General features: G+C 36.7%; 1 protein-coding gene across 1 annotated transcript in view; it reads right to left on the reverse strand.

The window, feature by feature from the left end:
• The window catches only part of DYNC1I1 (dynein cytoplasmic 1 intermediate chain 1), a 377,849-nt gene that overhangs the window by 340,548 nt on the left and 14,592 nt on the right, over positions 1–22,709 (reverse strand). The window contains exon 2 of the mRNA XM_045508648.2: positions 1,558–1,677. The gene's annotated coding sequence lies outside the window, so the exon portion shown is untranslated. The remainder of the gene's footprint in view (positions 1–1,557; positions 1,678–22,709) is intronic.

Consider the following 22,709-nt stretch of genomic DNA (forward strand, 5'->3'; position numbering starts at 1 on the left):
TGCAATATCTCTATCATTATTAGCAAAACTTTCATATCCAGCAACTCTAGTGGGAAATTCATTCTCACTGCCCTTCTTCCAGCCTACTAAATTTCTCTGTCAGTCAGAAGAAGAAAACAATGGGGAAAAAAAAAAAAAACAAGAAAAATTCTCAGTTTGTCCTGCAGGTGCCACCCTCATCACAGAACATGTATTTTCAGCTTTGCAGCACAGGTCTCTCAGGACTGAATAGCTCAGGCATTTTTTTTCAATTTGTAATTCATTTAATTTTTGAAGAGGTCATATATTTATAATGGCTCAAAAACAAATAAAAAGTGAAAAAAGAATATAGTTGAAAAAATTTCCATTTCATCAAGTCCATGCCAAAAGTTACCAGTTGTTAGTTAATTTTTTACCTCCAGAGTATGTTTTATTCCTAGACAAGAAAATGTTTTTTAAAAACTACCTTATTTTATCTTGCACGATAGCTCACTATATTTTTTCTCCATCTTGATTATTCCATTGGAAATCCTTTATATCAGTACCTAAAAAATTCTCTCTCTTTTTATGGCTTCAGAGTATTCTCACTGTATGGCTATACCTAAATATATCCACTTGGTTCTCTAGTAATGAATATGTAGGTCGATTTTTTGCCAATAAAAATAATGCTAAAATAAGTAGCTTTGCATATAGTTCATTTTGCATATGTGTGAATGTATCTGAAAGTATTTGAGGATACATGCATTTGCAATGTTTACTGACACTTCTAAATTGCCCTCTGTGGGTCTTGGACCAGCTTATGCGCCTGCCAGCCATGTATGAAACTGTCTATTTCCCCAAAGCTTGGCCAATATAGTGTGTTTTTGGATTTTTGCCCATCAATCTGAGAGTGAAAAAAAATAGTATCTCAGTTTTATTTTCTGTTTCTCTTATTACAAGTGAGTTTGAACCTCCTTTGGTTTAAGAGTCATTTAAATGAGTTAGAATCCTTTTGATCTCAAGTAATAGAAAGCCCAACTCCATCGCATCTGCAAGAAGATGTTTGTTTTCTCATGACTAAAAAGTCTGGAGGTAGACAGAGAATTTCCAATGGGCCTTAAACTAAAGGTTTAAACGTCACCGAGACCAGTGACTTCCCTCTCTCTCTCACTCTCTCTTTTTCTCTCTCTCTGTCTGGCTCACTCACTTGCTCCCTTTCCCCTTCCCTTTCTCTCTCCTGCCTCAGCTGTCTTCTGCCTTGACCCTCTCCTCATACAGACTGCTGGATGCTCACAGATCTGCACTGGATGGAGGATGCAGTGCTTTGACTGGCTAGGCCCGAGTCATGTGATAGGGCCCAAATCCTCCCAAACTAGATGGACTGAGTGAGGAGTGGGGATTCTGGCTGTCCTGTGAGAGGTGAAAGTGTGTTATGTGAAGAAGGATGGATAGGCACTGGCTGGTGAACACCACTGATCTGTGCCGTAATCACCCCTTTGACAGCTCAACATCCACATACTATTCACACACATCCCCTAAAACACACCCATCCTGTAACTGTAATGAAGTTATAATCACAGGCTGTGAAACTGCACTCACCCTCTTCCCAAAGGGAGACCACACAGCAACTCAGGTGGTTATCGCTCCAAGTTCAAGATTTCTGAGTGATGCGCAGTCTTCTTGGTCAGGTCGTGATGTGGCTCCTCCTGGCCCGGCAACCTGTGGTTCCAGTAAAACCATTAGGCACACATGAAAGGACAGAGAAATCACAGAGTAATTCAACAAAACATCCATTTAGTAAGGAGGAGAGTGGGAAATGGCAAAGCGGTCTCTGGTCCAGCACACGGAGGACAGGAATAGCAAGGTGTCCCTGACCGCGCAGTAATGCGAGACTCTCAGCCACCCTGGCACTCTGGTCCATTCTCTGGATTCGTTGCCTTTGTTCTGTACTTCCACAGCCCCTGTGAGCTGGAGACTCTGGAGGAGGAGGTCGCTTCTGTGGGTTACATCTCATAAGCAGCTCTCTTCCTGTTGGAATGGGTTTGCGGTGCTTAGAATTGCCTTAAGGATTAAATTATCACAGGCTGTTGTTTGCCAGATTTTGAGTTTCTCTAGCAAGATAAGTCTCTTAAAACACTGTGAGGCATTAACCTGCAATATAGACAGCATATTTCTCACTTTCCAAGAGTAGACACTGGCTCAGAAATGTTAAGTGCTTTTACGTACAGTCATACAGTAGGTGGGGAGGAACCTGAGTGACAAAGCCACTATTTGTAACCAGCTCTAAGGTCTAAGTTTGCAATATGATTTTATGAAAAATTACGTTCACAGTAACTAGCAATTCTAATGGGAAAAATCACCATTCCTCACCTGTGCCCTGCTACACTCTTCTGATGTCCCCTTCCACACCCCGACCTTCCCCTCCCAGAAAGCATAAAGAAACAAACTGAAATATTCTGCTTTTCCTGTAGGTGCCGCTGTAACCACAGGATATTTCTTTCCAGCTCTGGAGTCTGCCTCTTAAGGCTGGAAAGGAGCAGAAATTCTAGAAGATGGAGTCCTGCCTAAATATAATTCTAAGGACCCCCCTCACTCACAAGTCTAAAGTTCTATAGCTCCATCATATAAGTTAGAGTTATTTTCCTCCGAAATTTTTCATTTTTGAATTGGTTATACATTTACAGGTTTCAAAAATTAAAATGTACAAAAAAATCTTATTTAAAAAAAAAAAATCCCCCTCTATCCCTGTCTCTTATCCAGCAATTTCCTCTGTGTAGCCTTTATGATGGTAATTCTTTTTTTGTCTATTCTTCCAGAGATTTTAATACATATTCAAATAAATATGAACACAAATTCCTTTTCTCATCTTTTTAATGACAGTTATAGGCAGCTATTCACATTTTTCTGTTCCTTTTCTCTTTTTCTTCTACATAGTTATATATATTATGGGAAGATTTCCATTATCATGTCCTAAATAAATTTATTCATTTAAGAGATTTAGAATCCTCCACGATGTGAATGAAACCGATTCTCCAGTGATGAACATTTACTTTGATTCCTTTTGTTTGCACTTCCAAACAATGCTGCACTGAATAACCCTGTCCATGCCTCATTTTGCAAGCGAGGCTATGTATCTGTAGGACAAATCACACAATAGCGTAATTATGGGTCAAAAGATACATGTATTGGCAGTTTAACAAATACGTCTCATTTACCTTATTTAGGGATTCACATCCTCACTAGTAAAATAAAATATTTCCCCACAGTTTGGCCAACATAATACGTGATCAATTTTAATTTCATTTTTTATCAATGTAATAGGGGGAAAACATTATGTCATTTTAAAATTCATACTTTTATTATGATTGAGGTTAAGCAACTTTTAATATGCAGCATTAGAAATGACTGGGGGTCTTTCAATTACAACCAAAACAAAAACAAAACCCCTCAATCTGGCTTAAAAAAAGGGATTTATTGTCTTTACAACTGAAAAGTTGGGGGTAAATTCAGAGCTTTCAGGGTCCCTGGACAAGAGGGTTCAACTGAGGATGCCCTCACTTGCTTTCTCTCTCCTTCTCTCGCTCTTTCCCTCTCCCTAGTCTCCCTTCATTTGCTGGCCAGGGGGGCTTCTGGACTGCATCCTCATAGCCCCTTCTGTGGGCTGCATTTATTTAGCATGTAACCTCTTGCTGATGCAGGTTCAGAAGCCCAGGGTCGCCACTGCGGGAGAAGCATCAGGATTCCTTATGCGACACAATTCACTTAAAATATTAGTAAGCAACAATACAATAATGTCGAGATCATCCACATTTTACAAGTGAAGAAACTATGGCTTTTAAAAGATATACATGCTTTTGCCTAAAGCTACACAGATGGTAAATGTTAGGGACAGTATTTGTATCTAGGTGTATCATCCGATACTCGAATATACAGTGATTAACAAAATACTTTTGTCCAAGACGTCCAGTGGAAAATCAATCACCACCCCTATCCATGCCTGACCACGGACTCTCAGAATAAAAAAAGAAACAAATGAAAGATTCTCAATGTGGCCTGTAGGTGCCACCATGACCACGGGCTGCCTCTTTTCAGCTGTGCTGCACAGGTTACTTTAAGGATGAAATTCTGGAGGATGGAAGAAAATCTGCTCTTTCAGTTTATGCAACTGACATTTCGTGCTGGCACCTCACATGTAATTTAGAGTTCTGAAATTCTGCTATGTTGTTATCGTGTCTTTCTTTCTAAAACATATACATTGAAAATATTTATGAAGAGTTTACGTAGTTCCAAAACAAATTAAATACAGTAAAATGAAAGTTATATAGTGAAAAAAACCTCCCTCCCAATCTTATCCCCTTTTCCAGTGTTCCACTGCCCCTTCCCAAGGATAACTACTCCTCTCAGTGTTTCTTCTATCTTTCCTGAGATATCCACACATATACAAGCAAACAGGAAAAGATATTTCCTTTAAGCCCTATTTATATACATATTTTTTACACAAGAGTCTGCACTTAAAATCTTTTCTCTTAACATATGTTGAAGATGTGTTCTTATCAGCACAAAAAGAAATTCCTCATTCCTTTTTACAGCTTCATATACTCCCCTATATGGATGTACCGTATTTTTCATTTATTCAGTCCTTATTGATAGACATTTACATTGATGTTTTCCTATTTCAAACAATGCTGTGATGAATAAATGTTCCCTCATTTTATATGTACAAGTATATCTGTAGAATAAATCCTAGAAGTGAAATTGTTGAGCTAAAAGGTAAATGCACTTCCAATTTTGATAAACATTTCCAAATTACCTGCTACATGGATTGTATCATCTTAACACTCCCACCAACAAAGTATGAGAATTCCTATTTCTCCATGAATTGGTCAGTTACAGTGAGTTATCAAGGTATTGGATAAATATTTGCAAATCTAATAGTCGAAAACTAGTCTGTGTGGTTGTATTTCCTATATTTTAAGTGAGATTAAGCATCTTTTCACTTATTGAAGATCCACTGCATTTAGTTGAGATTTTTTCACTTGCAAAGTTTAGAAATCCCAACTCACAGTAACTGAAGCAAAAAAAGCAGAAATTTGTTATTCACATAACTGGGCATGGATGTGCTTGGATTTCTAGATCTCTCCCTCTGCCCCAGCTTCTATCTTCAACAGGCTTCTTTCAGGTGGTGACCCCCGGCAGTTTCAGACTTATAACCTCCTAGCTCCAAGTTTAGCAAAAAGCTCTGAACCAGATTCTCTTATCATTAACTTGAATTGGATTGCATGTTCATTTTACTGGATATAAAGATTACAGTGGTCTGATCGTCCAGGTCTGAGCCAAATTTTTCTTTCTGAGCCAGGGGTGGAGTCAACTTTACCCATACTATGTGGACTGAGGGTTGGGGTTAAGATTCAGAGATTAGGGTTATGACTTTCTTGAGGAAAATTAGAGTTGTATAAGAGAGAGGAAAAGGAATGAGGAGTGAAATGAGTACACAGTATGACGCTTATCCTTCTTACCATATGTACATCTCAAGAGATGCTCATGTCTATGGAAACATTTAAAAATCACTCACCCTCTTTCTAGAAGAAGGCAATCTAGTCTTCAAATATGGGATATATGTAGGTGATACGGGTTCTTGGTCGAATATAGCCTTGGCTCCTTCTAAGTATAGGAATTACAGTAATTTATAGTAAATATTACATTTACTATACATAAAATACTATAATAATTTATAGTAAATCATAACATCAATCACCCTCAAGCAATACCCAGACTATTCACCAACAGAGAAAGGACAGTATCATTATAATAAAAAAAAAACTCTATTGCAAATGCAGAAAATGAGAAAAACAACAGTGGCAACTAGAACATCACTCATAATATGTCTTTGAGTGCCTGAGTGATATAATCTGGCCATTCTGGTTTTCTTCTCTAGAAAGATTTTTTTTTTTTTTTGAGGTGGTCTTTGTTGGTTTGTGCTCAGGGGGAACTGAGCTTGTCTTAGGGACTGGACATCACTGACCTCTACTAGCCGTGAGCTTTAAAAGCAACACATTGGTAAGGAAGGTAATGTTATCCACATTCTGTAAGTGAGGAAAGCAGGGCTTGAAGAGGTTAGGGACCTTTGGTATGAGAGACAGGGGGAGCGTCCGAATCCGGGTATGTTTCCTTCTTTTGCACACTGCCATCTCAATCTGCTCTCTAAAATGGCTTTGATTTAGGTGCTTACATCAAAATTTCTATTTCTAACAGCAGCAAAGGGAAATCCATGCTCACAATCCCCAACCGTATATTCTAAATTTCCCTGCCTTTAAAAGGGGAACAAAGTAACAAAAATTTCTCCATGTGTCCTGTAGGCACCACCTTAATCAAGGAATATTTCTTTTAAGCACTGCAGCCCTGATCTTTCAGAGCTACAATAGACCAGAAATTCTAGAAGGCTGAAGAAGCCTGGTTAGTCAATATACATTGTCAACAGTCCAGTGCCAGGATCTCTCCACATGTCCTTGTCCCAGCGAATTAGTTAGGATGTTACTCTTTTCTTTAAAATAAAGTTATTGAATTTTTGAGTAAGTAATTATATTTACATGGCTCCAAAATAAAAAGAATAAAGGGATATTCACTAAAAAATAATTCTCCCTTCTAAACATGTCCCCATCTGCTAAATTCCCATGCCTGCTTCCCAAATATGTAATGACTCATTAGTTCCTTGCATATCTTTCCAGAGATTTACATATATATGAATATATTCTTCCCCTTTTATACAAATGATAGCATAAAATTGATTAGCAAAACAACATATCTTAGAAATATAACACGTTGAAATTAAAATGCTTGAGTTTTAAAAAATATCTTTATAGTACTCCACATATGGATGTGGCATACTTCATTTAACCTCTTGATAGGCTTATTCATCTCTCTCAAGAGGTTGATTCATATCTCTTATTATTACAAACAATACTGTAATGAATAACTTCATCCATATGATGTTTTTCAGACGTGTTAAGTACATCTGCAGAATAAATTTCTAGAAGTGGATTTGCTGGGGCAAAAGTTCACACATTTTTAACATTAACAAATAGTCCCACGCTGCCCTTCATAAACATTGCAACCAACTTATATTTCATCAGATAGGTATGAGGGTACCTACTTCCTCACAGCATGTCCAACATAGTACATTATTGAATGTTCAGATTTTTAATCTGATAAGTGAAAAATAGCATCTCTGTTTCTCTTATTTTGGATAAGGTTAAACAACCTTTTATAAGTTTAACAGACAGTTGAAAAGTTGGGGCTTTTTCAATTGAAATCATCAGAAAACCAAACACCACTCAGCTAAAAGAAAAAAAATGGTGTTTTTTAAATAAAGTTATGTAGTTATTTCATTTCACCATTCAGACTTCTGAGGTCTCACCCCTAGGTAAAGGAGCTCTCTGGGAAGCCTCTAGATTTGGTCTACCCCTCAGCCCCTCTGCAAAGGGACAATGACACCTTCTTGGTCAGGGGGTTGTTATTCTCCCAAATGTTGACAGTAACCACCAACTGTGCGATGCTGGAGCACACAGATTGCACAGAGGTTTGAGAATGAACTTGTTACTAAGTGACTCATTTCACTTAGGAGTGGATTTTTCTACCCATTCCTTTGCTTTTCTTCAACCTGTAGAGGAAGCACCTCACAGAGAGAATATACTCAGCCCTGGGCTCCAGTTCAGCATGGTTGCTGTAGTCATCTGGTGCCACCCCAAGATAAGGTTTTCTCCTTAATCTGACCCCAGCAGAATTAGAATCCACTGAAATTCTTCTATTTCGTCTGTTCTATTCCCCAGAATAGGGTCTTTCTTTCTTTCTTTTTGGCCAATCATTTCGGCACTCATCTCTTCCCTCCACCCGCAGAGTCTTGCATTTCTTTTAAAAATCAGCACAACATACATTTATCATCATGCATATATATATATATATATATATATATATATGCTGTTGTATTTATTACACAGAGCCATCTCCACTTGTTTACTTTACTTAACGTGGCTCCTATAGCTGCCTGTTCTTGTGACCTATAGTTAATCTTTTGTATAATTTGTGAAAGTGAAGTACTAGAAAAACCACACTTTCAAATTCCAAGTGCAAGTGTAAGGAGGAAAAAAAACACTGCGGAGCGTAAGGCTTTGCCCACATTAACGCTAAAGTATTTGAAAAGAAAACTGATGTCTCTCCAAAATTTAGTTGTTTATTTCTTTTCTACTAAAATGGTTTAAATGACCAACTGTTTTGCTTTCAGATGAACACAACCTTACTGCTATTTTATAAGCTAGTTAGAGATCATAGACTAATTAGGAAAAAACACAGGAAATCCATGATAGCCTAGAAAATATTTCAAAGCATTAGGGGAGTTTGCTTTAAATGGCATATTTATCATAGTCTCCTCACAAAGCATCTTTGTGTAGAAGCTGAACACATATTAGTGCGGGAAGAATATGAGCTTTAGAGAAGTAAACTTGGATCAAACACAGCCTTGGTCACATTTTTTTGGTAATTCTTGATAAATTATCAAACCTCTCTGAGCCCATATACAAAATAATTAAGAATCTATTTTCATTCCATAAATATTGAGTCCACCACAATGTAAGCTCCATGACATTTGTAACGTAGAAGGCAGGCATAATATTTGTTATAGAGACAACAGACATTGTGTAAAAGTCTATATGTACAAGTGGTGATCAAGACACAGTTTTCCCTGCACCCAGGGAAGCTTAGGAACTATTTGGGCAACCAGACAAGAAAACAGAACATTTTAGTGCAGCTAGAGGTGGGTGCAGATGAGAACATGAAGTTGGGGACTACCAACAATTCCCTATACATTAATAGCAGCATAAAAGTGGAAAGGAATAAGGAGTCATGAGTTCAGAGAGGTAAGGCATGGGTATAGCATGAAGGTTTGGTGGTCTGGGCAAAGGCATTTGGCTTCTTCCCCAAAGCAAGGAGAACCCTTAAAGGGTTCTACGCAAAGAAATGTCATCATTGATTGTGTGTTTCAAAATGCTCACTCCAGCTGCTGTGCAGAGGATTGGAAGGGAGCAAGACTCTGTAGAGAAACCAGTCTAGGCAAGAAATAATGGTAGCTTCAACCAGGAAATGGCAGTGGAAATGAAGAAAAGTCAATAAATGAGAGAGACATTAAAATGTAGAAACTAAGTGTAATGACTGATTAGACAGAGTCACTGAGAGAAGGAGGGGAATAGGGGAGGAAGCTGAAATTCCTACTCTTATAACTATCCACACAAATAGTAAACACAGGGAGAGCAACAAGAATATTTAGGGGAGGTTGAAGAAATAATGTGAAAAATTGCATAAGATAATCACAGGTTGTCAATGGCATGTCTCGGTGCTGTCCAACTGACTGTTACATATGTGGGTCTGAAGCTCAAGAGAGAGATCCAGGAGACATCAGTTTGAAAGTCAGCAGCATGCAGATGCTGACTGAAACTAGGAGCAGATGCGACTGGTCTGGGTTAATGCGTAAAGCAGAAAATAAAGAGTCTAGAGTCCAACAATAGTTAAGGCAGTGGCTGTGAACCACTGGGGAGCCCGTAAAAAACAGTGATGCCAGGACCCCACCCAAGACCAATTAAATCAGAATCTCTTGCCTAGGCACCAACATTTTTTCAAAGCTTTTCAGGTTATTGCAATATATAGCCATAGTTGAGAACTCTGATTTAAGGAGTAAGCAGAGGCAGAGGAGACTATGGGTAAAAATTCAGGTGATATAATGTCATGAAAATCCAAAAGAGAGAGTATTTGAAAAAAGAAGAGTGGTCAACAGTGTTATATGCCTTGAGGAGTAACAACAACAACAAAAACCACTGCTAGCTTGAACAACATCAGGAGTGAAGGAGGACTGGCACATTGCTGTAGAATATTAGTTAGGACCCTGATGCTAAAAGACCCCAGTAGAACTGTCTTAAATAAGACAGAAGTGTATTTCTCACTGAAGCCCAAGAAGTCTGGGGACAGTTCAGTCTGGAAAGGCATTCCATTGTTTCAATTCCCCAGAGCTTTCTATCTTGTTCCCATGTCATGTATGTTTCCATTCCCAAATTCATCTTATGGTCCAAGCCAGTGTTAGAGCTGTTTCATCTACATTCTACCAGCAGGAAGGAGATAAAATATAAGAAAGGCATGCTCTCTCCTTTTTAGAACATTTCTCCAAAGATACACATATCATTTCCTTTGGCATCCCATCAGTCAGAACCTCAAGAGATGGGCACACAGAACTGCAAGGGAAGCTGGGAAATACAGTTTTTACTCTAGGCAGTCAAGTGACCAGCTAAATAGTATAGTATAGGGATAAATGCTTCCGTATCTCTATGGAATGCTTTCTAACTTTGCCATGCCTATATATAATCCAAGGTGCTTATTAAAGACAGACTTTACTTACTTTCAAAGACTCCATAAAAAATGATACAAATGAACTTACAAACCAAAAATAGACTCACATACATAGAAAACAAACTATGATTACCAAAGGGGAAAGGGGGTGGAGGGGAAGGATAAATTAGGAGTTTGCGATTAACATACACACACTATATAAAATAGATAAACAACAAGGACCTACTGTATAGCATAGGGAACTATACTCAATGCCTTGTAATAACATATAATGGAAAAGAATCTGAAAAAGAATATGTATCTGTATATGCGTAACTGGATCACTTTGCTATACATCTGAAACTGATACAACATTGTGAATTAACTATACTACAATAAAAATAAATTTTAAAAATTCAAAAATTTTCAAAATAAAAAAAAAACAGACTTCAGGTCAATAGATCTGAAGACGAAGTCCACATAGCTGTGACTTTTAAAGCATTCTGGATGATCGTGATGCAGGGGGTCCACAGACAGCACTAAGAAATAACGTCCTCCCTCAGGTCTCTTTGCAACTAATGCCTCCACTGCCTTTGCTATTCTGCTTGGTACACCTGGAATTCCTCTTTTTACCCACTTTGACATGAAATTCCAGTTTAAAATTAATTCTTCCAAGAACCCTCAACTATCAGTTTTACTCCATAATTAAGGTACTTCTTCAGCATTTTGATAGAGATGCTTACAAGATTACATGCATGGTGGTGTCCTGTGCTTGTTCCTTCTGTCATGTGAAACTGCATTCCCTAATCTCCCATCACCACTTTAGACTGCAATCTCCCTAAGCGCAGGGACCCTATCTCTGACCAGAGCACTTTTCAAATGCTGGAAGGTGCTCAGAAACTGTATGCTGAATGAATAAACAAATAGATGAACAAATATGAGAATGTACAGAGATTCAAAAAATAGAAAAATTGATAGTGATACCAAAAGCAAGCTGCCTATTGGAAAACAAAGATGTGAGAAACAGAATAAAGTAATGAAAAAAGCCAAGGTTAGCAGGAAGAGAATCATTAGAGCCTAGAAGACAATGTGGGTGATTTAATCATAAATAGTTTCAAGAAACATGGGAAAAGGAGTCCTCAGGCAACATGAAATAGACTCTTAAGTACCAGACAAACCTGAGAAAAAAAGGTAGTGAGAAAATCAATTCACAGAAATTCAACAAAGCTTCAGTGGACCATCCCTTTTCAATCACTTGGAAGGAAAATGGTGTGTTTAGTGCATCCTCCTTCTCCCTGTTTGGACCTTTAAATAGGGTATTTGGATTCACAGACTGTACCTAGCTCAGATTGTCTCTCCTTCCAGCACACTGCCGTACTTTCTCAATGACACCAGAGCCCCTAAGCAAGACTGACTGTAAACTTGAAAAGGTTATATGTGGTGTAATGAATAACACATGATACTCCCTCAAGAGCATCTATGGAATGCCACACATCCAGGGTCCTGTATGTTCTCGTAGTTTAGAAAAAATTGGGAAGATACCTTACAGGCAAGCCAAAAGAAAATTTCCTATTATGCTCACGTAATAAAGTGCTCTATCTTAAGTTCATTCACTCAATGAATATATAGTAATTAAAAACTGACTATTTTCGGCATTCCAAAATGTTTGTGGATGAATGGGTAGATGAGTGATATAATGTGCCAAAGTTCAAGGTGCTATGAGAATAAGAAAATAACTCAAACATGGAAACTGTTCTTAACAGAGATTGCAATCTAGCAAGGGAATCGAGACATAAATAACCCTTTTTGAGAAAACGTGGTAAACGCCATCCCAGAGTTACACATTTTACTATGAGAATACAGAATACAAGGGAAGAAGGGAATGTTTCCAGTTGGAGTATTAGAAAAGAACTTTTGCAAGTTGCGTTTAAGCAGAATCTTGAAGAATCTGGATGTGTGCATATTTCAGGAAAAGATATTTAGAGCAAAGGAAGAACTGAGGTGTTCTGTGTTGGAGATGTGTGGAAGATGCAGAAGAGTTTAGTTTGGACAAGATCTGGAGTTTATGAAGGATAACACTGAGCAACAATGTAGGAAAAGGACACTGAGAGTTTGCATGAGAGTCAGTTTTAGATGATTTAGCACAGGATATTTAACTGCTAATATTTATTGAATGCTTACTATGGGCCAGACACATTGTAATTATATAAATTACCTCAATTAAGTTTCCCAGTAACCCCTATATAGGTTCATAAGGTCCTTCTTATCAAAACGTAATTAATGTTGGGAAAGACGAGTTAAAAGGTCTCAGTTGAAATGGAATTCATGATTTCATAGTAAATTACAGGGGAAAGACTGGAATATTATCTTTAAAACTGATTAATATTATGAGAAATATTTAGTTTCTTTCATCAACAACACATACACATTATATTGCAAGTTTGTACTAATTCTTAAAACTAAGAAAGAATAATTCAAATGAGGTTTGAGGGAGAGAGGTATATTTTGTTAAAGAAAATTGCATGATTGCAATAATATAATATTCTTTATATTTTCCACATGATCATAAAGAAGGTTGATTTTGCAAAATTACTTGAATTCTTCATGAATTTCCTCAAATTTCTGATACCAAATTTTTCTCCTTTGAAACACCTATTAATTATTGTTCTGATTAATTTTTTTCATCGAGTGTTAATATGTTTAAGTCTGCCAAATAGTTGTCTGTGGCTTTGTGTGTAATTCAGATAGTTCTCCACTTTTATTGACTTCATGACAACTTGCATCATTTGCACTATTTGCATTTTCATTTTACGGTCATTTGCATTATAATTCTTCATAATCATTACCATTATCTGAATGGTGCAGAAAGTTTTGACTCAGTGAGAGTCTGACCAAGGCAGACATGGATAGGTAGGGCCAAAGTCCTTGAGTGGAAAGTCAATTGAAGAGGTCAACTTATTAGTCAATATTTTCATATTATGACATGTTTTATTTCCCTATAAAATCTTGGGTAATAAATACTGGAATGATGAGAGCTCCCTGTGTTTTACGATTCTTAGTTTACAAATGAGAAAACTGAGGCCCATGGAAGCCAAACAATGTACCCACAGCCATACAGCTCCTAAGTGATACAAGAATTTGAAAGCAGTCTAACTTGGGTGTTTAACCATTGAGCAGTGTAGGGGGTGGGTCAAGTGCTTTTAGTTGTTAATTAAGGATAAGTCACCACCACAAATTTACAAAGCATGGAAAGCTCAACTTTCCTCTATTGCCTGCTAACTTGTAAGTGCTCTTTTCCTTAACTTTTGAATTTATACAGATGTATCTTAAATTTTCAGTCTTTTTTCCCTGTTGTGTGTAATTAATGCATTAAAAGATTGTGTTAGCCCAAATCCACAAGTTTTGATGTAAGTCTCTTCACTGACCCATAAATTGTTTAGAAGTATGCTTCTAAATTTCTCAGCAGAGAAGAATGACTATCTTCTAGCTATTCATTTTTTATTTTATTGCATTGAGATTTAAAAATAGTATCTGCATGATGTAGAAATCTAGATCCACTGGTGTTTGCTAAAATTTGCTTTGAAAGCATTATGTGGTCAATTTTTATAAATGATGTATACATGTTTGAAAAGAATATGTGCCCTTTAACTGTTAGATATAGGATTCAATATAACATATCGCATCAGACTTGTTAAATTTCCTGAAACATATTCTAAATCTTTATATTTTTTATTTGCTTATTTCATGAATTACAGAACAAACTTATATCAAAATCTTACAATATGATTATGGATTTGTCAATTTTTCATTATGGTTTTGTCAATAATTATTGTTGTTTTGTGTTATTATTTTTAAGTTTTAGAATTTTTTATCTTCTTGGTGATTCTGTTCCTTATCACTAAATAGTGTGCTTGTTTCCCTAATATATACATTTTAAATTTTACTTAAAAACTATTTTGTCAGGTACATTACAGCTATACCAGCTTTATTTTGGTTAGCATTTTCTTAGAATGATTCTTCCACCCTCTAAGTTTCGGCTTTTTTGTGTCATATTTTAAGTGTATCTCTTAAAAGCAGTGGAGTAGATTTTTTTAAAAATCTGCTTTGTCTTTTAGCTGGTGAATTTAGTTTATTTATATTTACTATGATTGTAGATATTGATTCCTGCCATCTTATGCATTATATTTAGCATACTCTATTTCTCTTTTTCAGCACTCTACTTAATGGATAGTTTTCTTTATTTATCACTGCCCCGGTTTACAAGTTATACATTGTATTTTCCTTTAGTGGTATCTTTAAACTATTAACATCAATTCTTTACATGATACTACCAAAACTCAATATTTACTCTCCTGAAAATTAAAAGGATCTTAGAATGCTTTAACTTCACACTTGATTTTCTTTTGCATTCTATAGTCTTCCAGTATTTTTGTTTTGTTTTATTTTTATATCCTCAAATCTGTCTCTATTGTCATTGCTGATGCCTAGGCACGTGTTCATGAATGTGATTGCTCACCACTGTTTCTTTCATCCCACTCATTCTGCATGAGTTCAATTTCCATCTTTGTGAAATATATCACTTAGTAGTTCTTTTTAGCAAGGGTCTTTGAGTGATAAATGTTTCTAGTTCTTTGCCTGAAACAGATTCTCAAATAATAATTTAGCTGAGTATGCAAATGTAGGTTGATAGCACTTTAAATGCATTATTCCAATGTTTTCCAGTCTTTATTTTTGCTATTGACACATTTTTGTTTCTTCTGTGTAATTGTTCTGCCTTCGTTGGCTAAGTGTCTTTTGCTCATTGTTGCTTTTAAGATTTTAGGTTCTATAGCTTCACTGTGATGGATTTAGGTGTAGATTTCTTTCTTATTTATGTTTTTTGGAAATCATGTGGTTCTTGAATCTATGGATTCACATATTTCATCATTTCTGGAAAATTCTCACAGCCTTTCAAGAGTACTTCTTCCCCCTTTTCTCCATTCCATCCTTCTGAAATTCCTGATAGGTGTACCAGGACCTTCTAATTCTACCCTCCATGTTTCTTAAATATTAATCTATTTCTATTTCCACCTCATAATCCCCAGTGCTCCATTCTTCCTGACATCCTCAGTTAGGGCTTTGGGTTCACCAGGTCTCCAAATGTCTAATCTACTGTTTATTAATCAATTGTAAACAAAATTATCCACTACATTTTTCTTTCTTATTCTTTTATCTAATGTACCTTTTTAAAAATATTTTCTTGTTCCTTCTCGGAGCTTCAATTCTTTCATGTCTTAATTATTTTAAATATGATTTATATTCTGCTTCAGATAGTCATTCTATTATCTGAAGTTTTGGGGTAATAATTCTACTGTTTTTCTGCTCACTCTCACTTGTAGTGAATGCCTTCCTTGTGTGGCTTGCAATTTTTTTTTTTATAATGAACTCTCTTCTTTGTGGTTGTTGTTGTTTAATTTAATTCAATTTTATTTTTTAATGGAGGTACTGGGGATTGAACCAAGGACCTTGTGCACTCTAAGCATGCGCTCTACCATTGAGCTATTTCCCTCTCCCCATGAGATTTCTTCTTTAGCAAGACTATTTCTTCTCATGAGAAATCAATATGGTCTGCACTGTGGGAGTGTTTCTTTAGAGTGTTTGGTTTGGGGCAGGAATTTGGCATATTTTTTGCCTAAGGCCAATTTTATATTAATTCCTCAACTTGGGGTTGAGGGTTTAACCTGCTTGGGTAGCTAAGTTCAAACTCTAAATCTATTTGAGGCCCAGGTGTGTGGTATTAAATTATCAGAGATACTTTTGTTTTTATTTCTTTACCCAGAACCTGGGTGGAAACATATATAAATGTATCTGTTGTCTCCCTTTACTAGGGAACAGATGTATTTCTTAGTCCACCATTTCTCTGATGGTACAGTCTTTTCAGGGTATCAGCTTCATGTAGGAAGTAGTTTCAACTTTACTTTTCATTTGAGCCCTGTTTTAGATTACTCAGGCTGCCATAGACTGGGTGGCTTAAACAACAGAAATTTATTTTCTCACAGCTGGGGAGACTGAAAAGTACAAGATCAAGGTGTCAGCATGATCAGGTTCCGGGGAGAGTTCCCTTCTTGGCTGGCAGACGGCTCCCTTCTTGCTGTGTTCTCACATGCCCGAGTACGGACTTGGGGGAGGCGGTGGGGACAGAGAGCGCGTGCAAGAGCACTTGCTAAGCTCTCTGGTGTCTCGACTTAAAGGACACTAATCTGACCCAGCTAAGGCCCTCATGACCTCATGTAACCCTCATGACCTGATGAACTCATCTAACCATAAGTAGCTCCAAATACCCCATCCCCGAATGCCATCATACTGGGGGTTAGGGCTCCAATGTATGAATTGGGGGGGGGGGCACAAGCATTCAACAGGTTATAGACCCAATCCTTTGTTGCTGTCCCCTTGTGGCTTTTAGAGCCAGACTCCTAGTTTACCAAAAGCAGGGCCCTCACTCACCCTACATCCTGCTCACACCACCAGTGCTCTAGTCTTCCGTTTCCACTAAATTTCTGGAACCTAGTGACTTCATTTGCTTTCTTTAACTATCCAGCGTGTCTAGGGTTCTTAAGGTCTTCTAGTGTTACCTTATTGCCAGCACCAGAAATCTCTCACACCCGGCTTTTTTCTTTCTTTTATATGCTCTAAATAAGTCTTCTTAGTTTCCATTCCTTTCCTATTAAAAAAGGATGAAGTACACAGTATAATTTTCATTCATCTCATACAGTAATTCCGAGAAAGAGCAATTAGAGATAGCAATATGTTGCAAATTAAAAATGTTAAATATAGCAAAAGCAAATAGAGATTCTCTAATAATGCATTTTAATTATAATGCATTGATATTACACATTTTATCTGAGGATATTAAAGTGTATTATAACTACATTATAACTCCTTGAAGAGACCATGAATGTTTCCAACCCAGCAACCACAGAACAATAAAAGACCATTTGAGATTTGACTGTAAATTAAGTGTTATTGACTCTTTTTTTTAAAGATTATAAGTATAATTTCTAGAGTGTTATCCTATTGGTGCAGAGAAGAGCATTTTTCTCAAGACATGAGTTGATTAATTATAGTGGTTCATTTAAAGGGAAAGCCTGAAGGGTGAAGAGTTCTGAGAAAAGTAAGAAGGAGTTAACTATACAAATAATCTTGGTTAGGGGCCCGGGAGTCTCTTTATTGTCCCAGTGGCTCCGGGATAGATCATATTCTCCTGTGCCTTCCTTAGAAACAAAGAAAAATAAGATTCATTGTAAAGATTATTTGTTGTTAATCATGAGCTCAAACCTAGTGCGGTTAGTACCTGGAGAGGAAGGAGAATGGGGAAACTGAGCTGATAATTTACAAAGGCAGAGTCTGTTTGGGGGTTTAGATCCATGGTTAGGTTAATCCTTCCAAGAACAGGGATAATATCATGGAATCAAACTGGCATGCCTAGTATCCTCCAGAACAGGAATTAGTTCAAACTCAAGCCAGGCTTCCTTTTGGAAAAGGTAAGGCTCAACATTAAGGATTAAACATTAAGGATTAATTCACAAAACACAGTCTAGAAAAGGAGCTGATACTAAGTATTAGTGCCAGCCTATGAAAGCCCTCAGGCATTCTCCCTGCTGGTTTTTAAGGGATTTGTCTCCGTTCTGAATACCTAAGGATGATGATATTCAGCCAACTATAAGGCCATACCAGTTGCTAAAACATGGAGACTTCTGTACCAGTCGGTAAAAAGCAACTGTCCTGAGTGTTCAAAGTGCCCTGGGCACTTAAGTCTCTTTTTAGTTTCCCCACACCTTCCAACTCACATCTCTCTTTCTCAACAATAAAGATTCACTGCTGGCACAGCAACCCCAGAATCCTACCCAAGCACTAGACCTAGAGTCTGTTCTGATCAGATGGTGCTATTGATTAAATGTTTTACATATTCCTAGCTTGAGCCTGCAGGCTTTAACAGAACCAGAGCCTCCAGGTTCCAACCTTTAATGCTTCCAATATATATATATAGATTTTAAATCTAATTTTATGGGGGCTCTAGACTTTGGCTTAAAAGGCCCATTTGACTTCCTATCTTCCTGACCATCGTTGCTACATCTTCCAATAACAGTGGATCCTAGAGTTTTAGATTTCACAGATTAAATATATAAATAAATCGACGTTGAAATATTTTACAGGTTGGCATAACCTCATCAACTTTCTATCTTGCCAAGTAAAGACCATCAATTAAAAAAAAAAATCACCTTCTGCCACCACTATGCTACACAAGAAAGAGCAGAAGAGCACAAATTCAGAATAAACTCCCCTGAAGAATTTATACTATAAAAATCTCACCCTCTTTCTCTTTTTCATTTTACCCAGGACTAGTGAGAAATTAACCATGGACTGGTCGTGATCAGTGATATTTGCAAACCTGCACTGTACTCCCTATAGCAATCAGTTTCCAAGTTTAGCCCTAATGCAGCTCACCTGATTCAATCGTTTCACTTGCTCCATAGTCAGGTTTAGCATTCCAGACTGTGGACTGCGCCCTGATTCTAAAAACTAAAGTATAAAATGAAGACAGTCTCAGCATTGGTTGTCCTATCACTTCCCCCTACACTGCTGGGCATGAACAGGAGCCCTGAAGTTCTAACATTGCCTTCTGGTTCTCTGTCCTGAAGCTGGACAGAGTACAATATTTTATAGTCTGTCCTTTTCTCCTTTCCATGCAACACATTGGTATTATACAACTATTTACAAATGGATTGTCCAATAACATTGGAGCTTTCCTGGTAATGTGAATTACTCCATTAACAAGATGCTCACTTGTAGTCAGGGCTTGATACCAGGCAAAATCATCAATACCTATCCTATCGAAAATAGTTCTCTGGCTTTGAATAAAGAGTACCTGTAAGGACCTTTCATCTCTATACTCAACTACATCAAAGAATGAATACTTCTAAAGCATATTATAAAACTACAGAGAAGAAGTTTTATCTGACACTTGACAATTTTACTAAAAATTATGTGTGGGGGAAAGAAAAGGCTTCAGGAGCAAAACAGAAAGATATAATTGATTACACTATTAGGAAGCTGCTACAACATGAAACAAATATCATAAGATTGTAAGATGACTCAGCTAACAATGCACTTCTGATATCAATAAAATTAGTTGTTTTTCATCAATAAAATTAGTTGTTTTTCATCAGTGTTGTGAAATTTCTGATTTGTTTTAGCTTTGTGTATTATTCTATTATGGCGTGATGATTCTCATTATGCTACCCTAAGCCCTACCAACAGATAGAGTCTAGACTCTAATTATCTCTATATTTAGTCAAAATAGTCAGGCTTCATCTGTTCCCAGAACAGTTAATGTATTTGGCTCATTGCTCTGAAAACACTGAGTACAATTTAGCTCACTAAAAACACATCCAGCGTTAGCTTATGTAAGGAGCATAAAGGTCCACTGTGTGATGATTTTGTTATTTTCCTATGTCTGTGAGTCAGGAAATAATAGCTATTATTTTTTATCATTTACAGTGTACCAGACACCATGTTCACCTTTTACATGCATTATTCATTTCATTCTCACAACAACAAATTATCATTCCCATTATACATATTTAGAAGCTCACCTAGAGTCACGCTTTTGGGGAAGTGGCAGATGCAGGACTATCTGATCTCAAAGCCTGAATTCTTAACCACCATATTATAAAAAGTACTTAGTTCCAGGGACTCATACTTTATGTCTGATGTTTGTACAGACCACATACAATTATGTCCTCAAAAAGATGGGGCCTGGTGCTTCAACCCTGACATGAGGCTACTTTGAACATGAAGATGGCATTCACTTTTTTTATTTCTCCAGGGAAGTTATTCCTCTGACCAACATCTTTGACTGAATTTCCTTTGCTCTTGGATAAAGATTCCAACATCTTTGAGTTCCTGAACACGTAGACTCTTCCACATTCCAGGTTCCTTCATTCACTTGGTCCAACTACTCTGGCCTTCCATGGCTCCTCCAACACTCTACAGTGTTTCCTTTCTCTGGGCTTTCTCCAATCTTCTTCCCTCTGACACAGACATTCTCTCTGCTCCTACTTACACCTGCAGCCTCGGTTAAATGTCATTTCCATAGAAGACTTTCTTTTTTTCATTGAAGTATAGTTGACTTACAATGTTGTATTAGTTTTTTATGTGCAACATAGAGATTCAGTTATATATATATTCTTTTTTATATTCTTTTTCATTACAGGTTACTACAAGCCACTGAATATAGTTCCATGTTCTATACAGTAGGACAGTTTTGTTTATCTGTTCAGTACATAGTAGTTTGTATCTGCCAATCACAAACTCCCAATTTATCCCTCCCTTCCCCCATTCTCCCCTGGTAACCGTAAGTTTGTTCTCTATGTCTGTGAGTCTTTCTGTTTTATAAATAAGTTCATTTTTGTGTCATTTTTTTTAGATTCCACATATAAGTGATATCATATGGTATTTGTCTTTCTCTGTCTGACTTACTTCACTTAGTATGATAATCCCTAGGTCCAACCATGTTCTGAAAATGGCATTATTTCATTCTTTTTATGGCTGAGTAATATTCCATTATATATACGTGTCTGTATACCATGTCTTCTATACCCATTCATCTGTTGATGGACATTCAAGTTGCTCCTATGTCTTGGCTATTGTAAGTAGTGCTGCTATGAACATTGGGGTGCGTATACCTTTTCAAATTAGTTTTTGTCTTTTCCAGATATATGCCCAGGAGTGGAATTGCTGGATCATATGGTGACTCTATTTTCAGTTTTTTAAGTAACCTCCATATTGTTCTCCATAGTGGCTACACCAATTTACATTCCTACCACAGTGTAGGAGGATTCTCCTTTTTCCACACTCTCTCCAGCATTTATTATTTGTAGACGTTTAAATGATAGCCATTCTTGACAGATGTGAGGTGGTACCTCGTTGTAGTTTTGATTTGCATTTCTCTGATAATTAGCGATGTTGAGCATCTTTCATGTGCCTATTGGCCATTTGTATGTGTTCTTTGGGAAAATGTCTGTTTAGGTCATCTGCCCATTTTTTTTTATTGAGTTGTTTTGTTTTGTTTTGTTATTGAGCTGTATGAGCTGTTTGTATATTCTAGAAGTTAAGCCCTTGTTAGTCACAAGATTAATATACAGAAATTTGCTGCAGTTCTTTACACTAACAATGAAATACCATAAAAGGAAAGTAAACCAATCCCTTTTAAAATCTCATAAAAAAAAAATACTTAGGAATTAATATGACCAAGGAGGTAAGACTTATATGCTGAGAACTATAAAACATTGGGAAAGAAAATTAAAGATTATTTAAAGAAATGGAAAGATATCCCATGCTCTTGGATTGGAAGAATTAATATTGCTAAAATAAATGGCTATACCATCCAAAAAAAGCTACAGATTTAATGTGATCCCTATGAAATTATCCAGGACATTTTTCACAAAAATAGAACAAATAATCCTAAAATTTGCATGGAATCACAAAAGACTCAGAATTGCCAAGGCAATACTGAAGAAGAAGAATGAAGCTGGAGGCATAACCTTCCCAGACTTAGAGACAATATTACAAAGCCACAATACTTAAAACACTATGGTATAGGCACAAAAACAGACATATGGATCTAAAGAACAGAATAGAGAGTACAGAAATAAACCCACACATCTACAATCAATTAATCTTCAACAAAGGAGACAAGAATATACAATGGAGGAAAGACTGTTTCTTTGACAAGTGATGTTGGGAAAGCTGGACAGCAGCATGTAAATCAATGAAGTTAGAATACTCCTTCACACCACACATAAAAATAAACTCAAAATGGCTTAAAGACAAACATAAGACAGGATACCATAAATCTCCTAGAAAAGAACAGAGGCAAAACATTCTATGACATAAATCTTAGCGACGTTCTCCAAGGCAGTATTCCAAGGCAATAGAAATAAAGGCAAAAATAAATAAATGGGACCCAATTAAACTTGTAATCTACAAAAAAAAAAAAAAAACCAATGGGTTGATGATGAAATCAAAGAGGAAATTTAAAAATACCTTGAGACAAATGACAATGAAAACACAACCACTAAATCTATGGGTTGCAATAAAAGCAGTCCTTAGCTGGAAGTTCATAGTGATACAGGCCTTCCTCAAAACATAAGAAAAAATTCAAATAAACAACATAACCTACCATCTAAAAGAATTGGAAAAAGAAGAACCAACAAAACCTAAAGTCAGCAGAAGGAAAGAAATAATAAAGATGAGGGAGGAAACAAAACAGAAATTTAAAATAATAGAAAAAAATCAATCAAACCAAGAGCTGGGTTTTTGAAAGCATAAGCAAAATCGACAAACCT

This window comes from Camelus bactrianus, chromosome 7 (genome assembly GCF_048773025.1).
Source record: "Camelus bactrianus isolate YW-2024 breed Bactrian camel chromosome 7, ASM4877302v1, whole genome shotgun sequence".
Classification (NCBI taxonomy): domain Eukaryota; kingdom Metazoa; phylum Chordata; class Mammalia; order Artiodactyla; family Camelidae; genus Camelus; species Camelus bactrianus.